Below are 15094 nucleotides of genomic sequence, written 5' to 3' on the forward strand. Positions count from 1 at the left end.
AATTAATCAAAAAGGGTAAAAGTGGAAATTGAATTCAAAACAGAATGGAAAAGACAGAGATCTGTTAGTCGATTTAACAGGAGACTGCAACTAGATGGCTTACCTTCTAAGTGGTTCAATCAGTAGTTGACCTGAAACATCTAGATTTCCACTATTAAACAATTACATTTTAATTCAAATCATGTTTGAACCAAACTCAAAGTAAATGTAAACAGTCAAAGGAAGGAAAAAATTATTTTGTTTCCTTGTAATAATATTCCCACGAGCAAAGCTGTAAATGCAAATGATTGTCAGGAATTTTCCATCTGTTGGCTCCCATAGACATTTATCAAAATAGCACTTATGATTTAAATGTTTTAGGTTTAAAATCGGGGAGCTAAGCCAATTTTAGACCAGGAGTTTTTATTGTTTATTTTTGAATATCGCTGTGGTTCACCACAAATTCAATAACGATATTTAATAAGCAAGGCCTTTTTAACTGAATCAGAGGAACATCGCTCATGTTCAGATTTACATGTTGCAACTAATAAAAGATTTCTTCATCTTTTAATTATTCATATTAAAATGTTCTCACTGTAAAAAGATCTTGGTCTTTCTTAACAGGAGACGTTTTAACATTATACTGCAGTTTACTTTCATTAAAAATAACAGTGACTATACTGTTAAGTTTCTATAAATACCTAACGTGCTGACTGATCAGTTTTTTGCCTCAGTCAGTTAGGAGTGAGTTCGCGTCTTGCGACCTATCTCACAAGTACATAATTTCAGAAATTATAAAAAACCATATACACAGATTGATTGCTCACAAAACGACGTTTGAAATGCGCGCGTTATATCCATCAATAATGTTGCCACACTGGGTTGTACATAATAATTAACTGAAATGATATATAGGGAATTTGAATAATTAATCAGGAATATGATTAATATATATCTCATATCTCTATCAAATTATCAAAACGCTGTTAGAGCCGCTAGATCTTCATATTTTTCGCGAATTATATCACATAATGCAAATAATCCAAAGGTACTATTTTCAACTATAGATAAAGTATTGAGTCCTTCTATCAACTATTTTCCTTTCCCGTCTAATGATCTGTGTGATAGTTTTTTAAAATATTTTATTGATAAGGTTGTTCTTATTCGTTCGAATATTGTGCCTGTAGGCAATGTTGTAGCTGATATAATTAATCCTTCTCGTTGTTTAAGTAAATTTGCATCTATTACATTAGTTGAGTTGGAAAAGATAATAATGCATTTAAAGCCAACTACCTCATTTTATGACGTTCTCCCGTCGCGATTGTTTAAAGAGGTTGTAGACACACTATTGGACCTAATATACTTCTGATTATCAATAGTAGTTTATATCAGGGAATTGTACCTTCAGGGTTTAAGCATGCTGTTATTGAGCCGGTATTAAAAAAACATAACTTGGATTCACATGAGTTAAAAAATTTCAGACCTATTTCAAAATTGCCTTTTATGAATAAGATTTTAGAGAAAGTTGTCCATAATCAACTTACAGATTTCTTGATTGTAAATAACATAATGGATATTTTTCAGTCTGGATTTAGGACCAAACATAGCACAGAATCAGCACTATTGAAGGTTACAAATGATATTTTGTTAAGTATTGACTCCGGGAAAAGTGTTGCCTTAATGATGCTAGATTTAAGTGCAGCCTTTGATACTTTAGATCACGCAGTTTTAATAGACCGCCTTAGAGATTATGTAGGGATCAATGGTGTAGCCCTTAAGTGGCTTTCCTCGTATTTGCATGACAGGACATGCTCTGTTAAAATTGGAAATTATGTCTCTGCATCTGCTGCTATTTCTTGGGGGGTTCCTCAGGGATCAATCCTTGGTCCGACTCTGTTTTCTCTGTATATGTTACCCCTGGGGTCTATTTTTAAGCAGCATAATATTAACTATAACCTCTATGCTGATGATTTACAATTGTACCTTCCTTTGGAGTGTGATGGTTGTGCATATTTTACTAATTTTTATAAGTGCTTGACTGAGGTAAAGGGATGGCTAGCTAATAATTTTTTACAATTAAATGAGGATAAGACTGAGTTTATTATGTTTGGGAACAACGAGTTTGGGAATGCTTCGGCTGGAAATAATAGACTACTGTCCAACAATATGCAAAGTTATGTAAAGAACCTTGGAGTATTTCTCGATTCGGAATTACGCTTTGACCGTCAAGTTAACAGCGTTGTGAAATCATCTTTCTTTCATTTAAGAAAATTGTCTAAACTGAAACCAATTCTTTCGTACAAGGACTTGGAGATTGTTGTGCATGCCTTTGTTTCAACCCGGCTGGATTATTGTAATTCTCTTTATCTGGGCATAAGTGAATCACTGGTTACTCGTCTTCAGTGTGTCCAGAATGCTGCAGTGAGATTTTTAACAAATACCAGAAAACAGGATCACATAACACCTTTATTGATATCCCTTCACTGGCTACCTGTTAGATACAGAATACAATATAAGGTGTTGATGTTTGTTTTTAAAGCACTTGTTGATCAGCCTACTTATGGACAGCACTTTGGTCCATTCTAATGGTTTTGAAAGTGCTTTATAAATAAAAGTTGAGTTGAGTTGAGTCATATGACAGTTACACTAAATTTTATTGAAGATGAAAAATAGCTCAATTGCATATACCAATAACTCATTACAGGGCACTGTAATTTACTCATTAATATGTCAATATTCCATTCTTCAAATCAGTTATAGTGATATCTCTTACTGTAAATTACTGCAAATCAAACAGTGGTTTGTCCAGCAAACGGCCGTAAGATTAACTTATACATTTTCAATAAAGTTTTCACTTCTTATAATTCAAGGAAAAATATTCTCTGGCCATGAAAACATTATTCTATCATTATGATAAATTTAGTTACTCAATTTAAAAACGATACTTGCAAGTGTCTCTGTGTGACGCCAGATGTGGGACACGCGTGTGAGCTGCCCTGGAGCTTGGCCGTGAGCGTGGTCTCTTTGTCTTCCGGCCCGGGGCTGCTGCTGAATCGCGCGGTATTTGAAAGGTTCAACAAACAATGTTCCAGAATTTGTCTTCCTTGTGTGGAGAGGCGAATATTTTAATAAACTTAGTAAAGAAAAGAAAAGAAAACAACGAAACGAAAGCTTCTGGAGGAGCCATGGGAACGGCTGTCCTCTCAGCTGTCCCCTCCCGGCTGAGAGGGACGGCGATATTAGAGTGGTCCGAGGCCACTCAGAGGGACGAGCGGATGCGACCAGGGTCGAAGCAGATTTTATGTTTCTAAATGAAACATTGCTAGAAGACAGCTGCAGTGCAACAATCCTAAATGAAGCAGCCCCTCCTAACTTCACTTACATGAGTGTTTGCAGGACTGTTAGGAGAGGTGGGGGTGTAGCATTTAAAGATGTATATCAATGCAAGCAAGTGTCATTTGGTCAGTACTTGTCTTTCGAATATATAGGGATTGTGCTGAAAGGTGCTCCACGCATTCGGTTTATTATTATTTTATTACAAGCCTCCAAAATACTCTCCAGCCTTTGTTGAAGAGGTCACAGAAATGTTATCAATAATATCCTCAGAGTTTGACTGTTTTGCAATTGCAGGGGATTTTAATATTCACATAGATAATGCAGAAAACAAAACTACAAAATAAATGATAACGGTTCTAAACACCTTTGACCTGATTCAGCATGTGCATGGACCCACACACATGATTATTTTACTTTCTTTTATGTAAAGCACTTTGAATTACCATTGTGTACGAAATGTGCTATATAAATAAACTTGCCTTGCCTTCTGGGAAGTGGGTGTTCAGGTGGAACCCTTGGGGCAGAGACTCCGATCGGCAGAAGAATTTATAGCGTCACGGGCAACAGATTCAACTTAATTCTTTAAACTGAGCTTAAACCAAGTTCACAGTAGTTCTCTTCAAAGATTAAGTTAACTTCCCTACTGAGAAGGGAGCTTTTCCTTCTAGAAAGAGAAAAGGGACAGAATGACTACCGATTTCCCCACATTTAGGGAGGAGACACAACTCCTGGCTGTATGGTGTGTTGACAACAACCTGCTCCTTAACACCAGTAAAACAAATGAGCTCATTGTGGTCTTCAGAAAAAAGAAAGGAAGCACACATGACCCCATCCACAGGATGGTTGAACGGGTCTCCAGCTTCAAGTTCCTGGGAACTACCATCTCTGAGGACCTGTAGGGACCCCCCCCAGACCCCAATTTTTTTTTCAAAATGTCCATTGCACAAGTGTAAGTGTTCATAGACTTATCACACAATCCAGCTGTCCATAGTACACCTATTTGTCGATCAAACAGAGACATCAATTCAAAAGCTTGGCGAAAGAAATGGGTTTTTAAATCTAGATTTAAACAGGGTGTATCTGAACATTATCTGGAAGGCGATTCCAGATCTTGGGAGCCAAATGCGAAAAGAGCTCTACCTCTTTTAGTGGACTCTGCCATCCTAAGAACTACGAGAAGTCCAGCTTTTTGTGACCTTAAGGAGTGAATAGAGGACCTAGGATGGATCCTTGCGGCACTCCATATTTTGCCAGAGATAAATGAGGACTACCCATTTTAATAAAGATATTTAGATCCTACCAGTCTGCTCGTTACCATTTGTTTAAGCCTGCCCTTGAATACCTGTATAGTTTTGTAATCTGAGCTCAGAGGTGCCAAATGCAGCACGAAGATCAAGTAAAACGAGCAATGAGAAGAATCTAATCTTTAGAGCACAAACCAGTGTTTAAACTAGACAAGAAGAGCAGAAGCAAGAACAAGGTTGTGCATTTATTAAAACTCAGCAATAGGGTTTCCAACCCCCATTTATTGAAGTCAAGCTAGAGTCTTCTGTCGCCCTTGAACCATTACAGGACCGAGTGAGGCCTTGCCTTCCCACTGAACACCTATTGAAAAAGGCAAATACCCAAGTCAAGTAGAGCACGTGAAGTGTCAGAAGAAATCTTAAAGCAGCTACCTACCCCCAATAGGAGCATCACTTCCCCCTTCAGGACCACATGTTGAGTAACAGCAAGCACAAACCTGGTGGTTCCCATCAGCAGCAAGCCACCTGCAACAAGAAAGGAAAAATCAGACATGGCAGCGTCATCGTGTTCTTAAGCAGCATGAACATACCCATTGGAAAAGGAACAGGATTTGTGGAGAGCGTCACTGGGTGCAGAAGCAAGAGTGGCCTTCACGGTACACGTTATGTAGATCTGCAAGGGACACTGGTAAGGGTTCACAAGACCAGAGCAGATGGGAAGAGGACTCCGATTAAGTCAATGTAGTACGTACAGAAGGACTGGATCCTCCCTGGAACATGAAAGCCTCCAGCTGGAACCGGATCTTGTCTTCCTGGGTCCGAGGCAAGAAGTGGGAGCTGGAAGCCGTAGCCTTGGCATCCACAAGGCACCTGATAAAGAGTGGGTGAAAACAGGTTTACAGCCAGTTGCCCGCATCAATGTTTGTGGTTAACGCTGTAGTAGGGGTTCGTAGATCAAACCAATTCCTAGCCAGAGCACAAAAGATTGTGGGCAACGTAAGCCATTAGAGTGTGCACAAGCTCACACTTAAACAACCAAAAACAGAAATGCCAAGCTATGCTTCAGACAAATTTTAAATCTCACATACCATTTACAGTAGGATGAACATTGGGACAGTCATTCTCAGCGATGCCAAAAGCACTTACCAAGAAGAGCTAAACCGATGGTCACTTGACTCAACCTAATTCTCAGGGATCGAGCGCTCACTGAACAAACTTAAACCATTCTAGAGAAGTGACAGGACTTTAACCCATGATTTTCAATGAGGGAATATCTCGGAACAGAAGTCACATCAGGTACTTGGGTGGCCACACAGCGGTCCACAAACACACGCAGGGGGACGTGGTTGTACACCTTCACAGATGCCTCAATATTAATAAGGTCACCCAAGTAGTACACATTTGAAGGCCTCTGAATGGCCCAGTCATCTGCAAGAGGAAATAACGGTTTAGGCACAGCCTCATTTCACAAGGCTTAAGATCTAAAGAAACTACACAAACCCAGCATGAGGTTCATGGAGAACACCAAGACGTCTTCGGCAACCTCCATTGAAGCCTAAGGAACCCAAGTTGGCCTCAAAGCTTTACTGCTCACATTATGGAGCCTGTAGTTCAAGGAGATACCAAATAAACCGTTTTCCGGTTACAACACCACAAGAAACACTGCTTGAAGACATCCAGTCAGTCGCTTACCTTTGATAGTGGCATTGAATGCCAACAACTGTACCCAGTACGGGTAATCGACGTGCCAGCAAATGCCACAGGGGTGTAGGTAAGAGCAAAGGTGTAGACTAGCTCATCTTCAGTCATCTGAAAGAGACTGAAGTGGTTACCAAATGGGTTCTGTTCAACTACTTAAAAAAAGCAGCCATAGAACATCAGTTCCCAAAAGCAGCTTTCAGTTACCAGGTATCAGAAACTGAAAGGTTCTGTGGATGTTTAACATTCGACTAACACTAAATCAAGAACCCTTGTTTTTATTGGTAATCCAGTAAGACGTAACCATTCTTACCATCAGCACACTATTGCAGTCCTGTAGTGCATATTCAAAGATGAGCACCCCAGAGGCAGAGTCCTCACCAACAACAGGACAGCCTCCCATAGACAAACCAGATGGCTGGATCAGTTGACCATTGCTAAACATATCCTTCTTCACCTCCACATGAACCCGGCTCTCACTGCATTGAACAGCCAAACTACTGGGAGTCAAAGGTTGCCTCAACTGGAAGTTCACCGCCAACTCACGTTGCACCTCTGGAACGATGGGAAACTTCCAGTCCAAAGGCTTGACTGGACCCTGCAACAGCTGCTTCTCCTGAAGACCAAGAGGGTCTTGCGCAAATTTTCTGTAGTCAAGACTCGGAAGCTGAGAAGCCTTTTGGAAAGGATTCAAGAACCCTTGAGAAGAAAGATCAGGAACTCTGGAAGCTGGAGCTGATTGCAGCTTTGTGCTGCTTGGACTTTGACGGTGTTTCAAACTTCCCAGTGCACTCTTCAGGTCAAAAGCCACAATCACAACCAACACTAACAAACCTTGCAAGAACCCCATTCTATCAAACTGTGGCACAATGCTACAATGCACATCAGTGTTGGCTTTGCTATTGAGTAGAGCTTTGAATTAAGGTGGCTCCTCCCCTTTCAGCTTAATTGATTAACTTAGATTCTCCTCTGGGCTTGTAGAGTTTATTCATCCCAAATTTAGAAAAGTCAAGAACATCACTACCCAATAGAAAGCTAAGAACGTTTTATCTGTTTAATACAGATAAAATTGAGGTGATGATTTTTGCCCCAGACAACATTAGCCTTAAGATTAGGCAGGTGCTTGAGGGTCTATCATCATCTGACTGCAGTGACATGAGAAATCTGGGTGTCATTTTTGACAAATCGATGTGTTTTAACAGTCATGTTAAGTTTGTGGTTCGTACCTGTTTTTTTCCACCTCAGAAACATTGCTAAGGATAGATCTATGGTTTTTTTTAAAAAGAGAGGGAGATGCTTGTTCATCCTTTTATTTCTAGGACCAGCAGGAGATCACACATTACTCCTGTGCTGAAGGACCTTCATTGGCTTCCTGTTGGATATTAAATTATTAAATTTAAGTTAAATTTATGCATTTAGCAGACACTTTTATCCAAAGCAACTTACAGTGCATTCAGGCTATCAATTTTTACATATCATGTGTTCATGTGGATATAGAGTGCATTTTCAAATTCTGGGCCCGTATTCATAAAGATTCTAAGAATGCTCTCAGAAATCATGTTATATGCCTGATAGCAGGGTATGAGCGTACCAGCTCTGCTTCGTTTACAGCTGTTACTGGGGAAACCTCTATTTCTCGCACTTTATGTCTATACTTTAAAACATCTCCTGTTGGCAAATAATGAATTAGCATTTTCATTAAGTCCGCCTGATCCACGCAGCAAACATTTTGTTTGTTATCAAAAAATATCTACTCTAGAGGGACTTGGCTGTTGTTATTGATTATATTTGGAAGTCTACCGGAAGTTAAGTTAGGTCCACAAAAGCGCTCATGCGCAGTAACGTTTGTTTATGTTGTTGCCGTTGAAACCGTCTCTCCGTTCGAAAAGACGTGATTGTCAAAATACTAAGTTAGAATGAGTGAGGAATGATAGGGAGCGACAGAGCGCGTGTTCCAATGAACAACAACTCCCATGAGCCTTACGCTCTTACCCGACGTCATCAAAGTACGTCTTATGTTATTATTTTGATTGAGTGACCCCTGGTGGCCAAAAATTCCATATTGTACGTTTAAGTGTCGGTTTGAATGTTGGTTTAAATGTATCAAACCTGGAATCAAAACCAAGAACGGCGAGAAAGCCAAACTGGACAGAGGAACAGTGTTTACTGTTAGCCCAGTTAGTTGATGAACACAAGGCCATTCTTAAAGGAAAATTCAGGCCGGGTGTCACAGCAAGGGACAAGACATCCCCCTGCTTGTGCACACCTATAAGCCTGCTATATTCATAAATGCAGTTTTTTGAGCCTGCAAGGTGGGAATGTCCAGTGGAAACTAAATGAACTGCGACACAATAAGATGTTCTAAAAGTGTTGTAATTGTTTGTGTGATCACTCTGCTTACAGAAGATTGTGACAGACCCAAATCACGACTATTGAATTGTTGCATTTTTCCAGTTGCCAAATATCGTAATGTAGTGATAACTTTAATTTTTGGCGCTATGGCATTTCTGCGCTGTGTCGGAGATGTTAGCACGTCTCTAATAAGATCAGTCACAAACATGATCCCTGCACGATCTAATCTATAACGTCTTATTTACTCACTGTCATCCATTGTCTGCAACACATTATTTCTCCCTCTTCGTCTTTCTGCCATTTTCTCCTCTGCTAAAGAAACTCTTAAGCCTCTTAAAAGTCCTGCTCCTAACAAGTTTGAGCTTAAGACCTCTTTTAAGGGTTAAGGTGCTTTCTGAATTACTTTTTTTCTTTACTAGGATTTTTTCTCTAAAAATAAATGCCCACATTTCTAAGAATTTTCTTAGAATTTTGTCACTAGGAGCTACTTTTTGCATTAAGATTCTTTATGAATACGGGCCCTGGTCATTACTTTCAAAGCCTATTGTGTTATTCTTTGGTATTACTCAATACAAATGTGTTATTCTATGTTATTTACTTAATATGATATTATCTTACTTATAATATTATGCATAACTATGATAGAAAGCAATATACTGATCAATATGCTGAGTTATTCCCAAATACTGGTTGTCATGAAAAGGGTCAGGTGTATAAAAGTCCTCCCATAGGGCAGTACTAGTAGTGTTGAACAGGATTGGACATAAAAGACCTCCCAGTGGTAGATCCTGGTAATATTCCACTAAGTTGTATCTGTGAACTAAACTGACCTCTGTAATGCACCTGTTAATTAAAATAACCCTGAGAACTTTGGGTGATTTCCAAGTGTTGACAGTAGTAAACAGACTTGTGGGGATGTCTCACGTGACCATATCCAACCAATAGGGAGAGATTGTTTAATTGTTGATTTGGCCGAATTCCATCATTGAGCGATAAGGGGTGGCAAACTTGGCGGGCAATGCCAATTAAACTACCAAATAAGGTATAGAGATAGAGGTATAAAATGAGTGCATGGACAGACAGAAGATTCAGATGCAGTGCACGGCATCTTGGCTTTGTTGCTGTGTTCAATAAAGTCTATATTCTGACACCTGGAACCCCGTCTCCCGAGCCTTATTTATTTGACTGAAGAAATTCATCATCAGCCCTAAGACATGACATAATTGGCGAAAACGAAGGGACTGGATTGAAGTCCGGTGTCCACGAGAGCCGTCGCGGGCAGAAGGCCTGACTCCCACGCAAACTACTTGAAAATTAAAGGCGCCTAAAAAAAGGTAAGCAATTTTTGCTTAAATTGGACACAAGAATGTTTGCGTGGTAGGTTAAGGTCATGCCTGTGGGGGTAATTTGGACAGGGCTTCACCAATAAACGAAACTTAAGTATTGAATTTGAACTAAATTTAATGAAAACTAAATTTAATGAAAAGTTAATTAAGTATAAATCAAGGGGTTCCGGGTGTCGGAAGCTGCGCTTGCGAAAAGTAGATAGTTAGAAAAAAGTGGAGACGCCTAGGAACTAGGGAATTGCCCAAGTAGGTGGGGTGTGGCCCTGGTGGGGCCCCGCTTAAAGTTGATAAAGGGATGTATATGCATATGAAGTGTTAAGTGTTATTGCCCAAGAGGGGCAAGAAATCCCGTTACAGGGACTTCATAAGCGGGGGCGCCAAGGAACTAGGGAACTGCCCAAGGAGGTGGGGATGTGGCCCTGGTGGGTCCCCGCTTAAAGTTGATAAAGAGATGTATATGCATATGAAGTGTTAAGTGTTATTGCCCAAGAGGGGCAAGAAATCCCGTTACAGGGACTTCCTAAGTGGGGGCGTCTAGGAACTAGGGAACTGCCCAAGTAGGTGGGGATGTGGCCCTGGTGGGTCCCCGCATGGGAAGGGCTGCTTGTTCGGGTGTCTGAAGACTGGAAAGAGTTAACGTGTTAGTCTCTGTCTGTCCATTGTATGTTGAGAGAGAGATTTGTGTGTGCGCGCAGCATGCTGGATACATTACTGTAAGCACTGATTGCTTGGCTATACTAACCACATTAACTATACTGGGCTTTGCATGTAGCTAAATGTGCTGATTTAAATGTTTTATGTGGCTGTTTGTATTTGCAATGGTATGAAAAACTAGTGTGAACAATTGTAAAATAATACAGGAGGAGGCAATAAGGTGGTGATTAGAAAATAAAGCGTGTATAAAGAGTTGAAAGAACAAAGTAGATTTCAAAAAACTGGCTTTATCGGGAGTTTGGAGGTCATCCAAGTTACCGACGTTGTGATCTAAATTGTGAAACAATTATTGATAAAGTAACAAGTGACTGGTTTTTCATTTCTAGAGTGAGAGAGAGAAAGAGAGACAGAAACCAAGGCTGGTGTGTGCATGACGGAGGGAGTGGAAGCAATGAGTAGGAGTGAAGGAGAAGCTGTGTGTGTGTATGTGTCCATGCGAGAAACCTCTGTATGAGTGAAAGAGTGAAATTATCTCTGTGAGTGTCAGCAAAGAGTAAAAGCAAAAGGGCATGGACAAGGAGAACAGAGCAGCTGTGAGTGTGTGGTGTGATGGATTTGTGTATTTGTGCACACATGTGAGATTGAGAACCTGTATGTTGGTCTGACTTTGTGCATGTGTGTGTGACAGAGAACAAAGAGAAAGTCTTATGTGTGCTCATGGGTGTATGAAAGAGTGTGTGTGTACGTGTGTTTGCATGTGTGAGAGATAGTGTGAGGGAGAGAGTTTAGTCTTCAGAAATTACACATTAGATACCAAACATATTTAAAACATGCGAAAATCATTTGATCTCAGTAATACTGCTGCTGACGTCAATATGACCCCAAACATTATGCGTGTAGTCATGTCATAACAGACCTCAGATGCATTATTAAATAAAAAACAAATCCCTAAAAATATATTTTGTAATTAGGAAATTCATGAAATATCAGGATAGTAATAATAATAAATGATAAAAAGGATATATATTTTCACCATGTAAAGTGGGTCTGGGGTCTGTATTATACGGATGATAATGAATATGTTGATGAATGTAGACTATTATACACGGACAGTAGAAATGTTGGTAGAAATCTTTCAGGATTAAGAAATGAAAGAGCAGATGTTGAGAACATTGCTTAATCGATATAAATAATAAAAAAGAGAATAATGGGTGAAGTTGTTGTTAATAAGAAAAAGAGAAGAAGGGGATGAAGGGGTAAAGAAATTCTATAAATACAAGGAAAGAGATTGCTAATTGACTTTTATGGAACCATTGAACTTAAAATATTGTCAAAAGATGAACTGAACATTAGAATATTCAAGATAGGAGGGTTTCGCATAGAGTAACACTTACTCAATTTGGGCAGGAGGAATGACAGCTACAGGTCACAGATTGTGGAGTTTTGAGGCAATTAGCATGGGAGAAAACAATTCAAACAAAAAGCAATTTGCGATGGAAAGAACCAATAAATCCTGTGTTACCCTTCAAACTGTTAACTAGAAAAAACATTGTGATTATTTTAAAATATTTGAGACAATCTAATCAGCTTCTTTAAAAGGTGATAAGTCCAGGTGGAAATCAGGGGTCGGATACTTTTAGTGATGCTCGTCTGATGAGCCTGGTGAAGATTAGCTATTAAAGTGCTGGGATTAGAGAGGTAAGTCACTGAGGGAAAAATAATCATTTATTGTGTTGAACAAATTAATAACTGTGACTTTCAGAGATGTCAACTCAAGTAGAGTTATTGATTTCTAAAAATCCAGCCTGTAAACAAGTAATAAGGGAGCTCTCAAAAAGGTGGGCAGAGAGAACTTGTTAAGAATCTTAAAATAATTACAAGATCAATGATAAATCAAAAAAAAAAAAAAAAAATGAATGAAATGAAATGAAATGAAAAAAGAGAACAAGAATCATGGGTATTGACTCGGTTAAAACAACATGGAATTAAATCATTAAAATTGGAGAAACAAGAAAGAGACAATAAAAACAATGACATTGAAGAAAGGCCGCCTCCATATGCTCCTTCCTGTGATCAAGCTATTATTCAAATCCCTTTAGTACAGGGAAAAATAGATTTAAAGGGATAAATAGAATTTGAGGGATATGTACAAGATGCACCTGCAGATGTTGAAATAAATGAGCAGCACAGCAGAAGTGAGCTGAGGAGAATGGCAGACAGCAGGAGAGAGAGAGATACACACACAGCCATGAGAGAGGGGCTGAAGCTTAAAAAGGAGGGGCTGATAACATCAACATCAATGTCTCATTCAAACAAAAAGAGAGAGAGAGAACAGCCCACAAGGTGGAGCTAAGGACTGAAAGAGGACGGGACAAGGACTACCGAGAGGAGGAGAAAACAGGTGAGCCACACACATCTCAATGTCTTTCAGAGATACTCAAAGAAATGGAGAATTGCCACAAACACCTAACCTCAGTTTATGAAGAATTGGGGAGCCATCAACCAGAAGAGCTTGAAGATGCACCTGAAAGAACAGTGACACCTAAATGAGATGGAGGAAAGGTGCAGCAGAACAAGAGAGAATCTCAAACAAACTGTCCACATGACAAGAGCAGATTTCAAGCAAGCTGTGGACACATTTCAATAAGAGCTGGACGAACTGATGGGCAAACATGAACGAATGCAATCACACCCAAGCCCACATGATTATGTTCAGCGGAAGCAGTACAAGCAAGTAGCTGGGACACTGGTCATGCAAGACATAGAAGACGAAAGGAAAGAAGCATAGAGACGAAAGGAAAAGATAGGAAAAGAGCAGCACGGATCAACAAGGACATCAAGAAGACTGAAACCCCAAAATTTGAGTGCTTAATAATCATCAAGCAAGGTCACACCCAAAACATTACTTGGGCAAGTCAAGATCTGGACACTTTGGTTTCCCGTCTTCTAGACATACATAAAGGAGCTGGAAAATGGAATCAGAACATTTGAAGAAGAAACAACTGGAAAGCTTCTGGCCCTAAGTGACATCAATGCCCTGTTTGCTAAGTATTTGGGGGCCTCCAAGATGAATGATATTCTCAAGCAGTCTGGCCTTCACCAAGCCGTCGACAGGCCTCAAGCAGAAGGAGTTTCATTTGACAAACATTGACGTGACATCTTGAATACCCTATGCAAACTTATCCAGAATTCCTGAAGGGGGAGCCAATGGGGGAGACTGAGAATCCCACCACCTACATACAGAAAAACAGAGATGCTGGAAACAAGAACTGGAAAAAGATCCTGAGCAAGGAAAAGTACTGACAGCACTCTTCAGGACTGCCATTGTGGAAGCCATGCCTGCAGTAATGAAAGTGAAGCTGGAGGATGTGGTAGGTCTGATCTCAAAGCTACGTAAAGAGTTCAGAGACCATGTGGCCCATGCCGTAGAACAGCACAGAAGACCAGAGCTAAAGATGAAGGACCAAGAAAAAGAGCTGCTAAATAAGAAGAAAAAGGTCCAAGCAGTGCAGAAGGAAGACCAATCAGCAGTGATGGCACCTGTCAATACTTCGGTGCCTGTCAATCCACTTGTAACAATGAATGTGCCTGCACCAGCAAATCAGAGCGCAGCAGCACAGGCACCGCCTGCTGGAACAGTTGATGCACCACAAGGACCGGCACCAGTCGTCATCTATCTCAAGCCAGAGCAGCCAAACAACAGGAGCTGGAAAAGACAACAACAAAAAGGACGTGGCAGAGGAAGATTTAACAACAATCAACAAAAAGTAGGTGGCCCTCCAGGAGTATGTTGGGGATGCTATCAGCCTGGACACAGTAGAAGAAACTGCACCATCAATCCTTGGCAACAGAGCCAGCCAATGGCCCCAGGAGTCAACTATGGACAACGACAAGTGCAATCTCAACCTCCAGGCCCTGTTAACCCATGGCGTGGACCTGATCAAGGCTATTAGGGCTGCCCAGAGAATCCTACGGGGAGGAATCAGCTTCCAATGATATCTTGTGATGCTGATCAAGAACCAATGCTGCAAGTTAAAATCGAAGGAAAACCCATTATTGCCATGCTTGATACAGGGGCAACAAACTCCTGTTTAAATCCAAGATATGGCTCGCACTTCCCAATGTCTAGAAAATATATAAAGACAGTAGGATTCTTGGGGACAACTCAGTTACTTCCCATGAATGCCCCTGTGAGCATAAGCCTGAAAGACACTGAAATAAGAATACCAATCTTAGTCTCAGAATACACACCTGTTAATTTATTAGGCAGGGATGCTATATGTAAACTAAAAATGCAGATATGCTGTACACCAGATGGAATTTATGTAGACAATAGGGCAATTATACAAATGAATGTTTCATCATTACAACAAACACAAGAATCATGTGCTAACATATATTGGTTGGGTCATCTAAAGGAAGATGTAGAAAAAACAATTAGCAAATGGGGAAGATACATATGAGAACAGCTTTGTGAACCAAGTC

General features: G+C 40.1%; 1 pseudogene; it reads right to left on the reverse strand.

Annotated features, from left to right (window-relative positions):
• Positions 1-4785: 4785 nt before the first annotated feature.
• LOC127934891 (zona pellucida sperm-binding protein 3-like) lies at positions 4786-7130 on the reverse strand (annotated as a pseudogene).
• Positions 7131-15094: the final 7964 nt, after the last annotated feature.

This window comes from Carassius gibelio, chromosome A19 (assembly GCF_023724105.1).
Source record: "Carassius gibelio isolate Cgi1373 ecotype wild population from Czech Republic chromosome A19, carGib1.2-hapl.c, whole genome shotgun sequence".
Lineage (NCBI taxonomy): Eukaryota > Metazoa > Chordata > Actinopteri > Cypriniformes > Cyprinidae > Carassius > Carassius gibelio.